Below are 19492 nucleotides of genomic sequence, written 5' to 3'. Positions count from 1 at the left end.
CATCAAAGCTGGAGATCCAATTTTAAGGAAACTGCAACAGACATGGGGAGCTACAAGGTATATCTCTGGCAACTTCCAGGGCCTGTGGCTTTTCTGAAGACCCAAGGTATTGTGTTTTAGTTAGCAGTTATCACAAGGCTCTTTTTCCAATAGTATTTCGTGGTGCTTGGAAGTCAGAGGAAACTGAACGACTTGCATGGTTTTGGTTTTTGTTTTTTACATGCCTTTGGTTCTGCCCATTTCCTCTAAGCTGGAGGCCAAACACTGGCAGCTTGGATGGACCAATTCAGCCTGCAAGTGTGTTTTGTTTGGCCTACATGTTGTTGTTTTTTAAATTTTGAATTAATTGCCAACATTTAAAAATCAGTAGATTTCACACACAAAAATCCAGATTTCCTGCTTTTCTTGAAAAATTGGAAGATCTGAAGACAAGGGGGCTGCAGGTTCACGTGGCAACAATAGACAGGACCTGAGCAGCAAGACCCCCTTTGGATGAGGCCTGGGTGCCTCCCTGAGCTCCAGCCCCACCTAGCTCTCTACTTTCCTTTCCTTTACCTACCAGGCCTATTCCTAAGACTCCACAGAGAATGAGGCTTCCAAAATACCTCAGTCATTAGTTCTGAACCACTTGCCTTGACCTATTTCCTGCCCTACATCCCAACATGTTCCCAAGCCTTGGAGGTTCCGACGTCATGACTGCTTTCTTGTTTGTGGATTCAACTCATCCTCCTGGACCGACACCTGGTACCATTCCCTCCCACCATCACCACCAGGTTACCTGTGCTCCCTGCCCACCCTGCCCCTGCCCCGCCAAACCAGGAAGACACACCCATGCTCCGGGCTGCTGGCAGCCACAAAAACCAAACCACAGGCCCCTCCACTTGGTCTGCTCTCACTTTATATCTGTCCCTGATCGTTTTTCCCACTCCCCACTTCTTTCAGGTCCCACCTGGTTGCTGACCCTTCAACTTTCTCTTTTGTTTCCATCCTTGAAATCATCCCTTGGACTTGACCACAGAGTTCAGCTCTTCTTGCTGTGACCCTTGGCCTCTCTCAAGATGGAGTTTAAACTTTGCTTATGCTTCTACTTACAAAATCTTCAACTCAACCCAGCTCCGGGCATTGGAAATGTATTAGCCAGAGTACTGCTAGCTGCTATAACAAACGCATCCCTAAAAAAATGATGATCAGCCAGGCGTGGTGGTTCATGCCTGTAATCCCAGCACTTTGGAAGGCCGAGGCGAGTGGATCACCTGAGCTCAGGAGTTTGAGACCAGCCTGGGCAACATGGTGAAACCCAATCTCTACAAGAAATACAAAAATTAGCTGGGTGCAGTGGCATGCACCTGTAGTCCCAGCTGCTGGGAGGCTGAGGCAAGAGAATTGCTTGAGCCCAGGAGGTGGAGGTTGCAGTGAGCCAAGAACATGCCACTGCACTCCAGACTGGGAGTGAGACCCTGTCTCAAAAAATAAACAAATAAATAAATAATTGTTAAAATGATAATCACAATAATATCCACTTTGGCCTTAATTAGAGCATGGCAGAAACAACAAAAGGCGGTTAATGTGGTATGAACTAAGTTCTTGTGTCAAGTTGCCGGCACATTATCTTTGTTTCTTTAATGAGGAGGACTTCGCTTGCAGATATGGCTCATCACTAACTTAAGTGGTCCGATCTTTGGGCAATTGCCCTTACTTTGTGTGCTTCTTGGTCCAGTAATGGAATCCACGAGCAGTAAGTAATTGTAGCAGCCTCAACTATCAAATAATATTAGAAGTCAACAGCTATAATCTGAAAAAAAAAATTCCCAACATTTCAGCAGCTTAACATAATGAAAGTTTGTTTCTCACTTACATAACAGTCAAATGTAAGTTGTCCTGGTCCTAGCCTTTTTCCACCTGTGGCTCAGCCATCTTCCAGGGCCTCAGAATCTTTTTTATCCAGCTGGTGGGGAGCAAAAAGGAGAGAGTGGCAAAGGAATCCCTACTTTTTAACTGCCTCTTGGAAGTGATACACATCATTTCTACTCATATTCCATTGGTGAGAGCTAATCATGGATCCCTACCTAAATGCAAGAGGAGATGGGGAATACAGTCTGTGGTGAGGTGCCACCCCCAGTGACAATGACATGCAATGGTAGTAAGGGCTTCAATTTTGAGTGGACAGCTGGCTATCTCTGTCACAGCACCAAGTCCAGGCAGAGGCCCACATTGCTGGTTCCCTGGATGAGCAATGCAAACGTTTTGCCACTGTGAAGTAACCGTGGAAGTGCGTATCCTATTTCCCATTAGGGATGAGAAAGAAACTGCACATTTTCCTCCAGGATTATAGTAGCAGTCAGAACTCTCTATGGTAACTGATAGAAACCCAAATCAGCCTAAGAAAAAGGGCACATAGGCCAGGCACAGTGGCTCATGCCTGTAATCCCAGAACTTTGGGAGGCCGAGGTGGGCAGATCACTTGAGGCCAGGAGTTCGAGACCAGCCTGGCCAACACTGCAAAACCCCATCTCCACTAAAAATACAATAAAAAATTAGCAGGGTGTGGTGAAGCATGCCTGTAATCCCAGCTACTAGGGAGGCTGAGGCACGAGAATTCCTTGAACCCAGGAGGCGGAGGTTACAGTGAGTCAAGATCATGCCACTGCACTCCAACCTGGGTGACAGAGCCAGACCCTGTCTCAAAAAACAAAAAACAAAAAAAAAGAAAGAAAAAGAAAAAAAGAAAAGAAAAAGGGCACATGTTGGCTGTCATAATTGGGAAGTCCAGGGGGTTGAGTTGGTCTAAAGTACAATTGCATCCAGGCACTCAAACATGAATATTAGTTATTTCTTCCTCTCTCCGTTTCCACGTCCTGGCTGAGTCCCCTCTTTTCTCCTGTAGATATTCTCCACGTGGCAGGGAAGGTGGCTGACAGCTGCCCTTGACTCACATCCTCCCAATCCCACGTTCTAAAAGGCAAAAGCCCTTCTCCTCTAGCCCCAAGTTTTAAAACCACAGAGAAGGCTGTGATTGGCCTGGCAGGGGTCACTGGTCTACCAGGGAGACGAGTGAACTAAGAGTTCCTTTCCCACCACATTGAAGTGGGGTAAGAGCAGCTTCCTCAAGAAAGCAGGTACTGTAGGACAGACAAAACAATAAATGTCTGCCACAAACACGATGTAGGCTCTCCTTTGACCACACAACCTCTGACCATACCTCTGTGGCCAGCCCAGACTCTGAGCCTCAGTGCAGGTCCTGGGGAGCTGCCTCCTGAGACCAGAGCACACCCACTGTGCACTGTTTTAGTTAAGGTTATAGTTTCTACAAGAGTTAATAAGGTCTTCACGACTTCCTATGAATTCACCGGAAGGAACTGGAAAAAGGCTATTGGTAAGTTTTTATAAGATTTGAAGAAAAAGTTCTATCAAAGGGGTATACTTGCATAATGAATATCATTGGAAAATGCATGCTTTTTAGGCAGGAATTTACTTCAAACGTTGACTTACCTCATTTACTCATCCATCCAACAAATAATTATTAAGCACCTGTAATGAGCCTCGTTTGGAGTCAGGTGCTGGACATGCAATGATGGGTAAGTTCAAGTCCATGGTCTCACCAGACTTAATGTCTCTAGTATATAAGAATACAGAGAAATACAGTTGAGGCAAAATGTGATGCCATGACCAAGTGTTTAAGATAATATTGTTACATAAACAAACAAACATACAAAGACATTTCTTCCAAGCATGGAAGAAGTTCCTGATATCCTCAAGAAAGAAAAATAGGAATCAGGAACCAATGGCAGCCAGGCTGTCTTGGAATTCATGATATATGGCAAAGCACTTCTGGAGTGTTGGTGCCACTGGTATGCCACATTGCCAGGTACATTCTTGGGACCAGCCACCATCTGATCCCTTCCTTGATTGCTACTTAGGTTTGGATAGAGAATCTTTTCCATGAATACACATTTCCAACCTATTGTTAAATCAATGGCAATTGTTTTATATTTATAAAAACTTGTTTTATATGTATGGAATACTATTATCCAAGATGAAGAAAATCTATACAGCTATCTACCTCTTAATTTTTTTAGTATTTTTCTTTCTTTTTTTTTGAGACAGATTCTTGCTCTGTCCCCCAGGCTGGAGTGCAATGGCGTGATCTTGGTTCACTGCAACCTCTGCCTCCTGGGTTCAAGTGATTCTCCTGCCTCAGCCTCCTGAGTAGCTGGGACTACAGGTGCCTGCCACTACACCCAGCTAATTTTTGTATTTTTAGTAGAGAAGGGGTTTCTCCATGTTGGCCAGGCTGGTCTTGAACTCCTGACCTCAAGTGATCCACCCACCTCAGCCTTCCAAAGTGCTGGAATTACAGGCATGAGCCACTGGGCCCGGCCCAGTAAATTTTTTATTTTGAAATAATTTTAGATTCACAGAGAAATTGCAAAGATAACACAGAGAGTTCCCATATACCCTTTATCCAGTTTCTCCTGCATTCTTACATTACCATGGTACATTTGTCAAAACTCAGAAACCCACACTGGTACATTACTAGGAACTAAACTCCCTGCTTTATTCTGATTTCACCGGTTTTTCTTCTAATGTTTTTTTCCCTGTTCCAGGATCCAACCCTGGATATGACATTGCATTTAATAGCTCTTGATTTTTGAAGATCATTATTCTTCAGGCATGAGTCAATGCTTCTTCTTTTCCTCCTTGCTGCCAATGTTTTAGATATTTCATGGTTCATTAGTACCTCCACCACAGTGTGAGCAAGGGAAGGAAACCGTTTTGAAATGCAAATCAGCCAAATGTTGTTATTTATTCATTTGTGGCAGTTAGCTCGGTTACTAATAAGGCCAAGGTTACTGGCTTCACCTCTGTAAATGAGTCAGCTGCCTTAGCAATGACGGGGGAGATTTTGTCCAGTGGCCATTATTTGCACCCCAAACCCTGTTAAGCTTCTCTTAAATGCAAACTTTTCACCACTGTGAGGTAATGGAGGTAATGGTGGGAGTGTGTATCCAATTACCTTGCTACTCCAGGTGTGACTCCTGAACCAGCAGCATCAACATCATCTGGACGTTTTTAGAAATGCAGATGCTCAGGTGCTACCCAGATCCAAGAAGGAATCTGCACTTTAACAAGATACCCAAGTAATTAAGAAGCATGGCCATGGCCAGGCGCGGTGGCTCACACCTGTAATCCCAGCACTTTGGAGGCCAAGGCAGGTGGATCATCTGAGGTCGGGAGTTCAAGACCAGCCTGATCAACATGGAGAAACCCCATCTGTATTAAAATACAAAATTAGCCAGGCGTGGCGGTGCATGCCTGTAATCCCAGCTACTCGGGAGTCTGAGGCAGGAGAATCACTTGAACCCAGGAGGCAGAGGTTGCAGTGAGCCAAGATCATGCCACTGCACTCCAGCCTGGATGACAGAGTGAGACTCCATCTCAAAAAAAAAAAAAAAAAAAAAAAAAGCATGGCCATGCAACAAATATTTATTGAGAAACTACTCTGTGTCAGGTGCTGGAGTTTCAAAAGTAAAAAAAAAAGAAAACATCTCTCTGTTATTCTAGACTTATAGTCTAGTAGAGAATAACAGGTACAATTATAAAGACAATTGTATTGATGGGGTACTGCCAGGGAACAAAAGAGGGCCTACTCTTGAACTGGGAGACCAGAGAAGATTCTCAGAGAATGTCATATTTAGCTGAGACCTGAAGAATAAGAAGATTTAGCCAGTTGAAAGAAGGAGGAAGATACAGGGGGTGAGGATGGAGAAAAGCAAGTTAGGGATGGAGGAACTCAGAGGCAAGGCAGACCACGGTGGCTTCTGCAAATTGCACATAGTTCAACACAGCGAGAACATCAAATGCCAACACTGGGAATGTTTGAGGTGGATGATCTGGAGATTTTCTTCCCTCTCTAGTCATCAGCATCATCAACTCATATTATTGAGCATCTACTATATGCTGAGCACCATGATAGGTGTTGGGGATATGGGTAACAAATGTCACAAACCCATTATACACAGGACATCAGTCTAGGTTTGCTACATACTATAACAACTGGAGGGAAGAGGTACACATACATCAGAGGTCCTGCAGGAATGCTCAGGAATCGCCCCCGGGCAGAAGAGTCCAAGGGAGGCCAAGCCTGGAATCAGATAGGGTAAGTGGAGTATGTCAAATATTGAGAGGCTAAACAAAGGGGTCCCAGCTAAAGCATGCCATAATAAAAGAGTACACGGCTGTGGCTCACACCTGTAATCCCAGCACTTTGGAAGGCAGAGGCGAGCGGATTACCTGAGGTCAGGAGTTCGGGACCAGCCTGGTCAACATGATGAAACCCCATCTCTACTAAAAATACAAAAAATTAGCTGGGCGTAGCAGCACGTGCCTGTAATCCCAGTTACTCAGGAGGCTGAGGCAGGAGAATCGCTTGAACCTGGGAGGCAGAGGTTGCAGTGAGCTGAGATCACGCCACTGCACTCCAGACTGGGCGACAGAGTGAGACTCTGTCTCAAAAAAAAAAAAAAAGCCTGGAATGATGGTGCGCGCCTGTAGTCCCAGCTACTTGAGAGGCTGAGGCACAAGAATTGCTTGAATCCGGAAGGCAGAGGTTGCAGTGAGCTGAGATCGCCTCACTGCACTCCAGCCTGGGTGCCAGAGCCAGACTCTGTCTCCAAAAAAAAAAAAAAAGAAAAAAGAGTCCCTTAGGGCTAGAAGGTGCCGCTGAGGAGGTCAACATTAGGCAGGGCATGAGAGGTATATTAGTTTTCTATTCCTCTGTAACAAGTCACTACAAACTTAGTGGCTTAAACACACCCATTTATTAGCTCATGGTTCTGTGGAATTCATGGTTCAGAGTCCGGCAGGCTCAGCTGAGCTCTCTGCTTAGGTTTTCACGCGGCTGAAGTCAATATATCAACCACGCTGGGCTCTTATCTAGAGGTGCTGGGGAAGAGCCCACTACTAAACCCATTCAGGTTGTTGCCAAAATCCAATTCCTCATGGCTGTAGGACTGAGATCCCTGTTCCCTTGTTCGCTGCTATCTGGAATCCGCTCCCTGTAAGTAGATGCCCCCATGTTCTTCTCAAACTCCCCCCTCCATCTTCAAAGTCAGCCGCAGTGCATCGTCCTTTGAATCTCTGACTTTCTCCTCTGCTACTATCCAGAGACTCTCTGCCCTCAAAGGCCCACATGATTAGGCCAGGCAGACCTGGATAATCTCCCTGTCTTGAAACAGAACACAATCACGGAACTGAAATCCCATAATATTCAGAGGTTCCTGGGATTTGGACATCTTTTGGGAATCATTTTAGAAATGTTGTCTCCTACAAGAGCAAGGAATCAAAATAGAGGCTTAGAATTTTAACTGGCAGGCCTTTGTAGCAGCCAAAGTTCTGTGAGCGTAGAAGTGGGGTCTGCATTCTGATGGCCCCCTGGGAGGTGTGCCTTTGCACTGTATGAGTACACACATTTGCAAAAGGTCTCACACCCACTCCGTTACTTCTGTGATCTCCTAGGATATTCCGATAGTCATAGTGATTTTGGAGGCCAGGATCCTCCTTCCTCTGAATTAGGTCAGGCTGCAAATCTTCTTGCTGTCCCCATGAAGGGTCCCTGTTATGTCCCACAACAGCCCAGATCTGGAGCTCAGTCCTGTTCTCGTTTTGTTTGTTTGTTTTTTGGGACAGAGTCTCGCTCTGTCACCCAGGCTGGAGTACAGTGGTGCAATCTTGGCTCACTGCAACCACCGCCTCCCGGGTTCAAGCAATTCTCTGTCTCAGCTTCCCAAGTAGCTGGGAGTACAGGCACGTACCACCACGCCTGGCTAATTTTTTGTATTTTTAGTAGAGATGGGGTTTCACCATCTTGGCCAGGCTGGTCTTGAACTCCTGACCTGGTGATCCACCTGCCTCGGCCTCCCAAAGTGCTGGGATTACAGGCGTGAGCCACTGTGCCCGGCTTCCTTTCTAGTCATGGCACAAAAACCCACTGTCTGTGGCGTTGGTGGGTGCAGCAGTGGACTTTAATGAGGGTTTGAGCCATGCCCTCCATCCTCTTTCCAATAGCACCAAACATCTCACTCCTCAGAGGGCCTTCATCCTTCTTGGCTCTCTTACTTCTCTCTCCTCCAATGTCGCTTCTCTCAGTGCTTTACCTCGTCCCTGTTTCTCAAAAGCCAGCCCTGTGTCTCCTTTTTTCTTATGCACAGGGATTCCCTTTTCCCCACCTCCGCAGCAGAATGTTTCCACTTCCGATGATTTGGCTAAGGCTTTGCCTGTCACTGCCTGTAAGGATCTACCAGATTAATTCCTTAAATCAAGACCACCCTCCTCCCACGCCTTCGTCTTGCAATGGGAATGAAGGTGAAGGTGGTTTCCTTCTTCCACCTTCACCTGTTATGGATGGAATGAATGAATGGAAGTACCCAGTAACACAGGAACATGGGGGTGGGAGGAGCACCTCCCCAAGCAGGTTACAGGGAAGCAAAGCCCTGAAAGGGTGACTAGGAGGGTGGAAACCAGATCCCAACTGAGAAAAAGAGGATTTTTTTTGGTTTTGTTCTTGTTTTTGAAACAGGGTCTTGCTCTGTCACCCGGGCTGGAGTGCAATGGTGCCATTCTGCTCCCTGCAGCTTCAACCCCCTGGGCTCAAGTGATCCTCCCACCTCAGCCTCCCAAGTAGATGGGGTCTTGCTATGTTCCCCAGGCTGGTCTCAAACTCCACAAGCAATCCTCCCACCTTGGCCTCCCAAAGTGCTGGGATTACAGGTGTGAGCCACTGCACTCAGCCTTTACTGGGCTTTATTATTATTGTTATTATTTTTGAGACACAGTCTCTCTCTGCTGCCCAGGCTGGAGTGCAGTGGCCCGATCTCAGCTCACTGCAATCTCTGCCTCCCGGGTTCAAGAGATTCTCCTGCCTCAGCCTCCCGAGTAGCTGGAATTACAGGAACATGCCTCTGTGCCCGGCTAATTTTTTTATTTTTTGTAGAGACAAGTTCTCACTATGTTGCCCAGGCTGGTCTCTAACTCCTGGGCTCAAGTGATTCTCCCACCTTGGCCTGCCAAAGTGCTGGGATTACAGACATGAACCACTGTGCCCAGCTAGGAGTTTTTTTTTACCAATACAGACAGAAGAGAGTGGGAGAACAAGGCCTGCTTTAGGAAGTGAGGAAAATGCACAGAATTGGCCTTGAAGGAAGACTGAGACTGAAGTTAGTCAACAGGAAGAGGACAAGGCTTTCCAGGCAGAACCCTATTAACCAGGAAGGCAGGAAGGGGGGACTGTTTGGCTGTTTCTTATCCAATCACTAGAGCTCTTTAACCAGAATGGAGGGCTGTCATAGAATATGCCAGGTGTTAAGGGATGAGAGGTTAACTAACTGCGAACTTGTAAAAGGTATAGTATACAAGGCTATTACTTCCCCCAGGCAATGAGGAGCCATTGAGGTTTTGGTGTGGCATGTCAGTTTGTGCTAGAAAGGTCACTTTTATTGACTTAACCTGTATGTTTGTAAGTGTGTACCTTCAGATTACACAAAACCTGGTTTTACACACATACACACATGCATACTCCCCCAATTCACATAAGAGCGACTATTTGGTAACATAAGAACCTGTATTAATGGTGGGTTTCTGTGGTCTTTTTTTCCTGCCTTTGGCTTAGTGATTTCTTAGTTCACTGAGAATCAGCAGCAGAGCTGCCACTAATAGGCAATTTGATGAATATGACTAATTGGCTCTCAGCATCCATTCTCACCTTTCTTTCTTTTTTCTTTTTCTTCTTTTTTTTTTTTTTTTTTTTTTTTTTTTTGAGACATGGTGGTCTCACTCTGTCACCCAGGCTGGAGTACAGTAGCATGACCTCAGCTCATTGCAACCTCTGCCTCCTGGGTTCAAGCAATTCTCCTGCCTCAGCCTCCCAAGCAGCTGGGATTACAGGGGTGAGCCACCACGCCCAGCATACTGGACTTTCTTATGTTAAAAATGCTCTCCAGCTACAAACTCAGACTCCCTCAAGTTAGAGTTCTGGATGATGTGAGTAGGCCTCATTAAATTTGATGCACTCATGAGAGATTTGAAAGGCAAAAGGAAGTTGAGTCATGGGCCCCTTTCTTCCTGCTTTCGCCACGTTCTGCTGCAAGCAATGTCAAGGAGATGTGGGGATCCACAGCAGCAGTCCAGTGTGTAATTTCCAGATCCATGACTATCTACTGGAACTTGTGGCAGAGGAGGTGGAGGTGATACCTAATCCCTGGATTACAGCTGTGGTGGTGGTGAAACCTTAAACTGAGCCATCCCATTAGCAGCCTCCTGATTATGAAGGAGTTACAGGTCCCCTGGGAGGTCAGTTCTGGGGTGCTCGGGTACTCAGTCCAAGAGGGAGCTCAGTTCCCAACCTTCTGATAATATAAAATTATTAATTTCCTGCCGGGTTTGGTGGCTCATGCCTGTAATCCCAACACTTTGGGAGGCCAAAGCAGATGGATCACCTGAGGTCAGGAGTTCAAGACCAGCCTCGCCAACATAGTGAAACCCCGTCTCTACTGAAAATACAAAAATTAGCTGGGCATGGTGGCAGGCACCTGTAATCCCAGCTACTCCAAAGGTTGAGGCAGGAGAATCGCTTGAACCTGGGAAGAGGAGGTTGCAGTAAGCCGAGATCATGCCACTGTACTCCAGCCTGGATGACAGAGCAAGACTCCATCTCAAAAAAAAAAAAAATTATTAATTTCCTTCTTGCTTAAAATACCTTGGGTAGCTTCTGTTTCTTGCTCTGAACCTTGACTTCTGCAATAAGAGGATATATACAAAAGGGTAACTTTTCAATAAATAGACTCAAAAAAATCTTACATTTGGCACCAAAACTACAATGAATTAGGGGGTCTGGAATCACTGGCCTCTTAGCTCATGGACATTCCTAAGCTAATGTTCCCAAACTGTGATACGTATACCTCTAGTGGCACACAGGAGGATTTTAGCACATGAGTGAACATTTACACAATTTCAATAAGTGTATATTTATTTTAATGTGTACTAGAAAAAAATTTATAGGTAGCATACCAGACCCGATTTCATGAATCAGCAACTTCACGAATATGATTGTTTACAGCAAGGCTAGCATAGGTAGTGACTATGCCAGCAAAAATATGTTAATTAATGAAAAGTATAAAATAAATAGCAGATGGATAACATGAAGATTTGGCAAAAATCATGAGGATGGTATTCAAACAACTGAAGTTTGGCAAACCCTTTCCTAGTTATTCATTCTTATGAGTCCCCTCACTATAGGAATGGGGAGAAGCCAGTTGGCACCATAAGTCCTATTCGCCCACCTGTACCACACTCCCACTCCCAAAGATCACCATTCCTTTTAAACTCCAGCAATTACTGAAAAGTCAATACTGTTCTTCAGTGTCCTAGAGAAAACTCCCAGAACCTGAGGTTTATCACATGCCAAGGCTGAATGAGCCCATCAGCAGGACCAAAGGGTGGAGTTGGGAGGAGAAACTGCAAAATGAGCCTGGCTCCAGGAACAGCATGTATTCAGTACAGAGCCATAAGTTCAGAAATACCAGACTTGGGTGTGTTTGTTATGGAGAATTACTATAGCGAAAGGAAAAGCTGACAAAGTCATCTCTCGAGTCCCTGTCAAAAGCCACAAGCCCCAGACACACTAACAAAATAAGGCGACAGTTAGGAGCCAACATACCTCTCTGTCCTTGTTTTCATTCCAAAGACCTCAGAAGAGATCTTGCAGATATATGACTCTAAATGTAATGAGTACAAATTGCAAGTACTCAAAAGCTAAGCTTTGATAATGCTTAACTGCAAGAGCAAAGAGATAAGATGAGACACTGGACTAGAGGACATTTAGAAAAAAGGGTCTAATAGATCAATGGTTTCCAAATGCCCATCTACACAGACCAGTGTCTTCTATGGAGGATGGCTGTGTGTTTTAAAATTGTAGATTCCCAGTCACTTCCCAGAGAGGATTCTGGTGTAGGCTGCAGATGAACTCCTGGGGTCCCAACTGCCCCAGATGGCTCAATCGAGTTTACAAACTACTTTTTGAGCCCTTGTGCCTCACATCTGGTTACTTCGTTCCATTCTCCACCAGCCCAGCCTGGTTCATTCCTTCCACAATGGTTGACAGCTAATAGCTTTCTAACACATCTCCTGCCTCTCTCTGTCTCTGTCTCTCTCTCTCTCTTTCTTTCTTTTTTTTTTTTTAGATGGAGTTTTGCTCTTGTCACCCAGACTGGAGTGCAATGACGTGGTCTCAGCTCACTGTGACTTCCACCTCCCAGGTTCAAGTGATTCTCCTGTCTCAGCTTCCCAAGCAGCTAGGACTGCAGGCACGTGCTACCAGGCCTAGCTAATTTTTGTATTTTTAGTAGAGACGGGGTTTCACCATGTTGGCCCAGCTGGTTTCGAACTCTTGACCTCAAGTGATCTGCCCCCCTCAGCCTCCCAAAATGCTGGGATTACAGGCATGAGCCACCACGGCTGGCCCTCTCTCTTTTTTTATTTTTTATTTTTTTGGCCGGGCGCGGTGGCTCACACCTGTAATCCCAGCACTTTGGGAGGCCAAGGCGGGCAGATCACGAGATCAGGAGATCGAGATCATCCTGGCTAACATGGTGAAACCCCGTCTCTACTAAAAATATAAAAAAATTAGCCGGGCGTGGTGGCGGGCACCTGTAGTCCCAGCTACTTGGGAGGCTGAGGCAGGAGAATGACATGAACCTGGGAGGTGGAGCTTGCAGTGAGCCGAGATCGCGCCACTGCACTCCAGCCTGGGTGACAGAGCGAGACTCCGTCTCAAAAAAAACACTCCATTTAAAAAAGAAAAAAAAGAAAAACAAAGGAAAAAGAGAAAGCAATGTCCAGTGGCTACCAGAGCAGACATGTCTCGTCTGTCTGGCCAGCATCTGTTCCTTTGGAATTTGTCTCCTTTTCTCTGTTGTGCAGAATTCTGGAGGTCAGCCAATCCCAGGTCCCATGAAGGGGGCACATGACCTAAGCTAAGCCATTCAGACTCACCTGGGCATTTGAATTTTGAACAGAGATTCAGGGATGGGAAGTTTGAAGTTGAATCATGAGTTAATCCCCAGGAGATCCCCTCTTGCCTGATCAGATTTTCCTTCAATTCTATAAACTCCCCAATATCCTTCCTTCAGATGGCTTTTTTTTTTCCTGTTAACTCAGAATTGGTTCTTATCTCCTGAAACTGCAGAGCCCTGATATAGTTCTCCATTGTCCATAGAATGAAGCTTACCAAGTTCTCACCCTATATTACAGATTCTCCCCATTCTGTTTATGTCTCACATGATGACTCTGCCCCAACTAAGCTTTAAGCCCCTATGTGATGATCTTCTGTGAGCCAGCAATTAGACAGTCTGCATTTTATAAGCAAGGAGGATATATAACTCATGTCTATAAGGCCTTGAGGTCCTGTGCTAGATGGCATGCTATGTTTTGATCAGATTTAATTGAGAACTAGCTCTGATATTTTATTTATGTATTTATTTATTTATTGTAGAGATGCGTAGTCTTGCCATCTTGCCCAGGCTGGTCTTGAACTCCTGGGCTCAAGCAATCCTCCCACTTCAGCCTCCCAAAGTGCGGGGATTATAGTTGTGAGGCACCATGCCTGGCCCTACATATTCTAAAATAAGAAAATGTGTTCTGCTATTTAGAAATGACTGCCAAATCACCATTCTTTTCTTGGGTTTGTGCTACTGTCCAATGAGCACATAGTGAGGGCAATACTGCTAACACATACCAAAAAAAAAGAGCAAAAATAAACATAAAAAACAGAAGTAATTTCCAGAGACTAGGATTACAGACAACCTGGATATAAACTAAGTTCTGGAGGTATTTTAAAAAGAGTATTCTAAAGAGTATATTCTAGGCCAGGCACGGTGGATCACACCTGTAATCCCAGCACTTTGGGAGGCCGAGGTGGATGGAACTCCTGAGGTCAGGAGTTTGAGGCCAGCCTGGCCAACATGGTGAAACCCCATCTCTACTAAAAATATATAAGCTAGCCAGGTGTGGTGGTGCATGCCTGTAATTCCAGTTACTTGGGAGGCTGAGGTGAGACAATCACTTAAACCTGGGAGGCAGAGGTTGCAGTGAGCCAAGATCACGCCACTGCATTCCAGCCTGGACAACAGAGCAAGACTTCGTCTCAAAAAAAAAAAAAAATAGATAAGTAACTTTAAAAAGAGCGTATCTTATTCCTTTGGTTGGAAATTAGACTTGGAAGTTTAAGATAGAGGGCCCAAACAAACTAGCCCACTGACTCTTAATGAGGCCAAATCCCTCTGGGTTGTTGTATCCTGGGAATTTAAATCAAGTGGAATATATGTATATATTCTGCAAAAGGAAAGGAGTGCAAATTCGTAACGACACAAATAAAATTAAGAAACAAGGTTGTTTCCAGATAGATGGCAAGGCTATTGGTGGATTTTCTTTCCCTTCCTTATCTGCCCTGCTCGCTCGGCCAATGTTATTAGCTCCAGTCACCAATTAGCCATTGCTATCTGGGGCCGCATTCACCAGAGTTTTTTTATTCCCTGATAATGGAGAGAGGTAATGAGTAAGGTAATTTCTCCTTCAAGAATGATGCAATGAGCAAGACTGTGTTGGAGTCCAATAAACTCGGGTTTATATCCTGCTCTGGCACTTGTTGGTAGATTAACTTCGGGCAAGTTATTTCCCCTCTCTAAGTCTCAGTTTTTTTAATCTGTAGAATGAGGACAATAATGCTGGCCCCATCCTCAAGATTCTGATTCCTTTGGTCCATGGTGGCTTGAATCCTTGGAATTTTGCTTACAGTGCCCAGTGGGTTGTTGTGAAGATTAAATGTATAAAAAACTCTAGAATAGTGCCTGGCACTGAGTCGAGGCCCAATCATTATTCCTTTCCCTTCTCCTTTGGTGCCCTCTTCTCTGGCACCATCTGTCCATTTCTACCCCAGACCTCTGATCACATTATCTGCAGGTATACCTATATGTCTGTGTACATGAAAACACATAATTTAATACATAAGCATGCTATGTCCATTTCCACTTATTTGTTCAACAACTAGTTATTAAGAATTCATCCGTGCCAGGCACTGTGACAAACCAGTTAGACAAGTTCCCTGTTCTCATGGAACTTGCTTCCAAGTGGGGAGTATTGTAGGTGATAATGATAGGGAGGGACAGGAAGGGAAAGGAGTGCCACGTGGACTAGGCAGGTGAGGGAAAGCTCTCTGAAGAGGGGACCTCTGAGACCTGTAGGATGAGGAGGAGCCAGCCATGAACTAGGCTGGGGAAGAGCACCAACCACAGGGCACAGCAAGTGCAAAGGCTCTAGGGCAGGACCAGCTCGGTGAGTGTGAGGAACAGGAAGGTGCTAGTGGTGGCCGAGTGCGGTGACTCACATCTATAATCCCAGCACTTTGGGAGGCCAAGGCAGGTGGATCACCTGAGGTCAGGAGTTCAAGACCAGCCTGGCCAACATGGTGAAACCCCATCTCACTAAAAAATATAAAAATTTGCCGGGTGCGGTGGCTCACACCTGTAATCCCAGCACTTTGGGAGGCAGAGGTGGGTGGATCACGAGGTCAGGAGTTCGAGACCAGCCTGGCCAATGTGGTGAAACCCCATCTCTACTAAAAATACAAAAATTAGCCAGATGTGGTGACGCGTGCCTGTAGTCCCAGCTACTTGGGAGGTTGAGGCAGGAGAATGGCGTGAACCGGGAAGGCAGAGCTTACAGAGAGTGGAGATCGCACCACTGCACTCCAGCCTGGGCGACAGAGCGAGACTGTGTCTCAAAAACAAAACAAAACAAACAAACAAACAAACAAACATTAGCCAAGTGTGGTGGCAGGCGCCTGTAATCCCAGCTACTCGGGAGGCTGAAGCAGGAGGATTGCTTGAACCTGGGAGGTGGAGGTTGCAGTGAGCCGAGATCGTGCCACTGCACTGCAGGCTGAACGACAAGAACAAAACTCCGAATCAACAACAACAACAACAACAAAAAAGGAAGATTCTAGTGGTGTCAGGGCTGAGAGGAAGGTAGGGGAAGAGCCAGATCCCAGAGCGTCCTACTGCCCCTGGTGAGGAGTTGGGATTGAAATGGGACATACTGGAGATACTGAAGTGGGAAAGGGATGGCATCTGATTTATGTTTTGTTTTGTTTTGTTTTGTTTTGTTTGAGATGGAGTCTCGCTCTGTCACCCAGGCTGGAATGCAGTGGCACGATCTTGGCTTACTGCAACCTCTGCGTCCCAGGTTCAAGCGATTCTCCCATCTCAGCCTCCTGAGTAGCTGGGACCACATGTGTAATTTTTGTATTTTTAGTAGAGATGGGGTTTCATCATGTTGGCCGGGCTGGTCTCAAACTCCTGGGCTGAAGTGATCTGCCCGACTCAGCCTCCCAAAGTGCTGCGATTACAGGCATGAGCCACCATGCCCAGCCGGTTTATGTTTAAAGGCCTCATTCTGGTTGCTGTGTTTCAAAGGGTAAATGGCAAGGGGCCAGGATGGAAGCAAGTTCAAGTGATTACAACACATACATCATACCAGACATGCAGACACTTGGAGATAGAAGGAGCTCTGGTCCAGAGACATGGGAATGCCTTGGGAACACTGGTCCTCATCCACCTCTGCACAATGCAGGCACCTAGGGCACTGTTAACAAAATTCCAGCCACTGTGAACCAATGGAATCAGAATCTCGTAGATGGGGACCAGGCTAACAGTATCTTTACAAAACTCTTGGGATATTTTATGGGCGTCCAGGTGGAAAACCATAGTATCTGGGTAAATTCTTCAGGGCCCAAGCTCTGGCTGCTGCCTCAGACACCTTTCCAGCATGAAACATTTGTTACTACAACATCCTTTCCTAGAATGGGCTGAAATTGGCCTCTGGGGTACCTTCCCTGCACACACACTCCTGTGGGGCCAGCCTTTCCTTCCACCCCTACCATCACCCAAGGCAAACCTTGGCCAAGGGGACTGAGGGAACCCGGACTCAGGGAACATGAATGGGGAAGGGAGGAGCTGCCAGGCTTCTGGGCATGCCGTCTGCCCCGCTGCCTGGCCGTCTGCCAGGCTGGTACCCAGGAAGACTGGCGTGTGCTGCTCAGAGAGTACAGCCTCACAGCAGCAGCCGCCATGTCCCCAGGAGGTGAACTGCTGTCTTCTCCCACCCAGTCTACTCACATTGCCAGAGAATTTTAGAACTTCAGAGACTTTAGCATAAATAGTTTCATTCTAATTTAACCATGGGTTGTCGGGGGAGGGAGCCAGACACTAAATATAGCCAGTCTTGTATTTCTGGGGCACTCCTGGAAGCTTGAGAAGGGGGAAGGGAACTTGGTCGCCTACATTCTGGCAGGCTCTGTGCTATACAATTTACAGTCCTCGCAAAAGAGCTATGAAACAGATGTTGTTATTCTCACTTGGAGATTAGGGAACTGAGGTTCAAAGAGGTAAAGTAACTTGACCAAGGTCACACAGTTAGTCAGTGCTGAGGCCCCATGGAAACCGAGGTTGGCCTCACACCAAAGCTCATGCTCGGTCCATGGATGCATCTGTAGCTGCCCTGTGCTTCCTCTTGGTGTCTTTCCCCAGAATCTTCCTCCAACGTTGGGAGTATCAGCATCCCTCTTTTCCGTGTTAGCCCATTGGAGGCCAGGAGGGTCGCTGGCCCAGATCCCCAAACCCTGTGACTCCTTGCCGGCCCATCACTCTGTGTTTCCTTCTCCTCACACCCACCCATGCCTTCTACCATGGCCAAGCCTCTTCCAGCCCTTTTCTCCTCTTCTCTCCCATTTTTCCTGCAAACCCAGGCCAGAGCACGAAGCAACCCTAAAATACTAAGAAATAGCCAAACACGTAGGTTTAAAGGTTGTCCATCCACAGGGCGCAGTGGCTCACGCCTATAATTCCAGCATTTTGGGAGGCCGAGGCGGGCGGATCACCTGAGGTCAGGAGTTCGAGACCAGTCTGGCCAACATGGTGAAACCCCGTCTCTACTAAAAATACAAAAATTAGCCAGACGTGGTGGTGTGTGCCTGTAGTCCTGACTACTTGGGAGGCTGAGGCAGGAGAATTGCTTGAGCCTGGGAGGCAGAGGTTGCAGTGAGCCAAGATCACGCCACTGCACTCCAGCCTGGGTGACAGGGCAAGACTCTGTCACCACATTAAAAAAAAAAAAAAAAAAAAAAAAAAAAAAGGTCCATTTAGGTTGCCTGTTTTGATGTAGGAGTGAAGAAGGGAAGCCATCACTCCCCTGTGCCTTCATATGCTGATGACTGTTTTGCCTGCGTTCCTCTGATTTTGTGTGCTGACTTCTCAACACTGAGAAATTTCCCAACTCCCGCAGGCCTGCAGAGATATCTCCTTCACAGGCTGTGCCCACAGGATAAGCATTTACCTAGGAAACAGACTTATCCCATAATAATCTCTTGCTGTTGCATATGGGTATATTAAAACTAACCCCCTCCTAGCACTTTGGGAGGCCAAGGTGGGAGGATTGCTTGAGTCCAGGAGTTTGAGACCAGCCTGGGCAACACAGTGAGACCTCATTCCTATAAAATTTTTTTTTTTAATTAAAAAAATACTAACTCCTACCACCACCCACTCCGGCTAAACTAAAGGGTTATGTTTATACCCTTATGTTTATGTGTGTTATGTTCATGTGTGTTCCCCACTTACCCAACACTTCCGTTTTGAATGTGTTCTTGTTGACTAGATGATTGGCTGACCCTGTAGTATATAGGGACCCCTCAATTCACATCTGAAAGGTGGCACCACAGGGACTGTGGAATGTCCTTATCTCAGGTGCTCTGCCAGGCCCTCTAGGGATCTTAGTTAGTCCTCACAACAAACCTAGACAGCATTACTCCCATTTCACAGCTAAGGAAATTCAAGATCAGAAAGGATGTCACTTGCTCCAAGGTAAGACAGGGAGTAGAGAGCAGAAATGGGATTCCAGTCCGCGGTGCTCTGGTCTGCAAGACCTGCGGCATCTGAGACGCCTCGTGCGCCTCATCTCTACCAGACTCGAGATGCCCCAAGGTGGAGACCAGGCTTGGGTTCCCCACGGGCCTTAGCACAGAGCCCTACATAGGGCAGTTGTATGGTAAATGTTTGCTCAGTAAATTGTCAGAGGAAGTTTACACTGATTACCAATTGTGTGAGAACCAGCACTGGGGAAAGAGGAAGTGTTTGCACAGTGATAAGGCCTATGTGCCTGATGGTACACCCCATGCCCTGGGCCAGTGGTGAGAGTGGGAGGTGGGCAGCAGAGGGGGGCAGTGCGAGACGTCTGCCCTAACAGGGCTAAGGGAAGAACTGTGGTGCCCAAGAGACCCGGGATATAGTGGAGGATAGAAGGGACATCCTGAGGGTTGACTGATTGCCAGCTCCCCGGCATCAAGACCTTCAGGTTCTTCCACCAGAAGGAGCTACAGAGACACAGGGGAGTG

At 46.4% G+C, this 19492-nt stretch overlaps 1 non-coding gene across 1 annotated transcript; it reads left to right on the top strand.

Annotated features, from left to right (window-relative positions):
- Positions 1–13716: 13716 nt before the first annotated feature.
- LOC112205497 (U4atac minor spliceosomal RNA) lies at positions 13717–13838 on the top strand. The gene has a single exon (XR_002939449.1). It is a non-coding gene; the product is annotated as a U4atac minor spliceosomal RNA (small nuclear RNA).
- The last annotated feature ends 5654 nt before the right edge of the window (positions 13839–19492 follow it).

This window comes from Pan troglodytes, chromosome 15 (genome assembly GCF_028858775.2).
Source record: "Pan troglodytes isolate AG18354 chromosome 15, NHGRI_mPanTro3-v2.0_pri, whole genome shotgun sequence".
NCBI classification, from domain to species: Eukaryota; Metazoa; Chordata; class Mammalia; order Primates; family Hominidae; genus Pan; species Pan troglodytes.
This window is presented reverse-complemented; position numbering and strand designations above follow the sequence as displayed.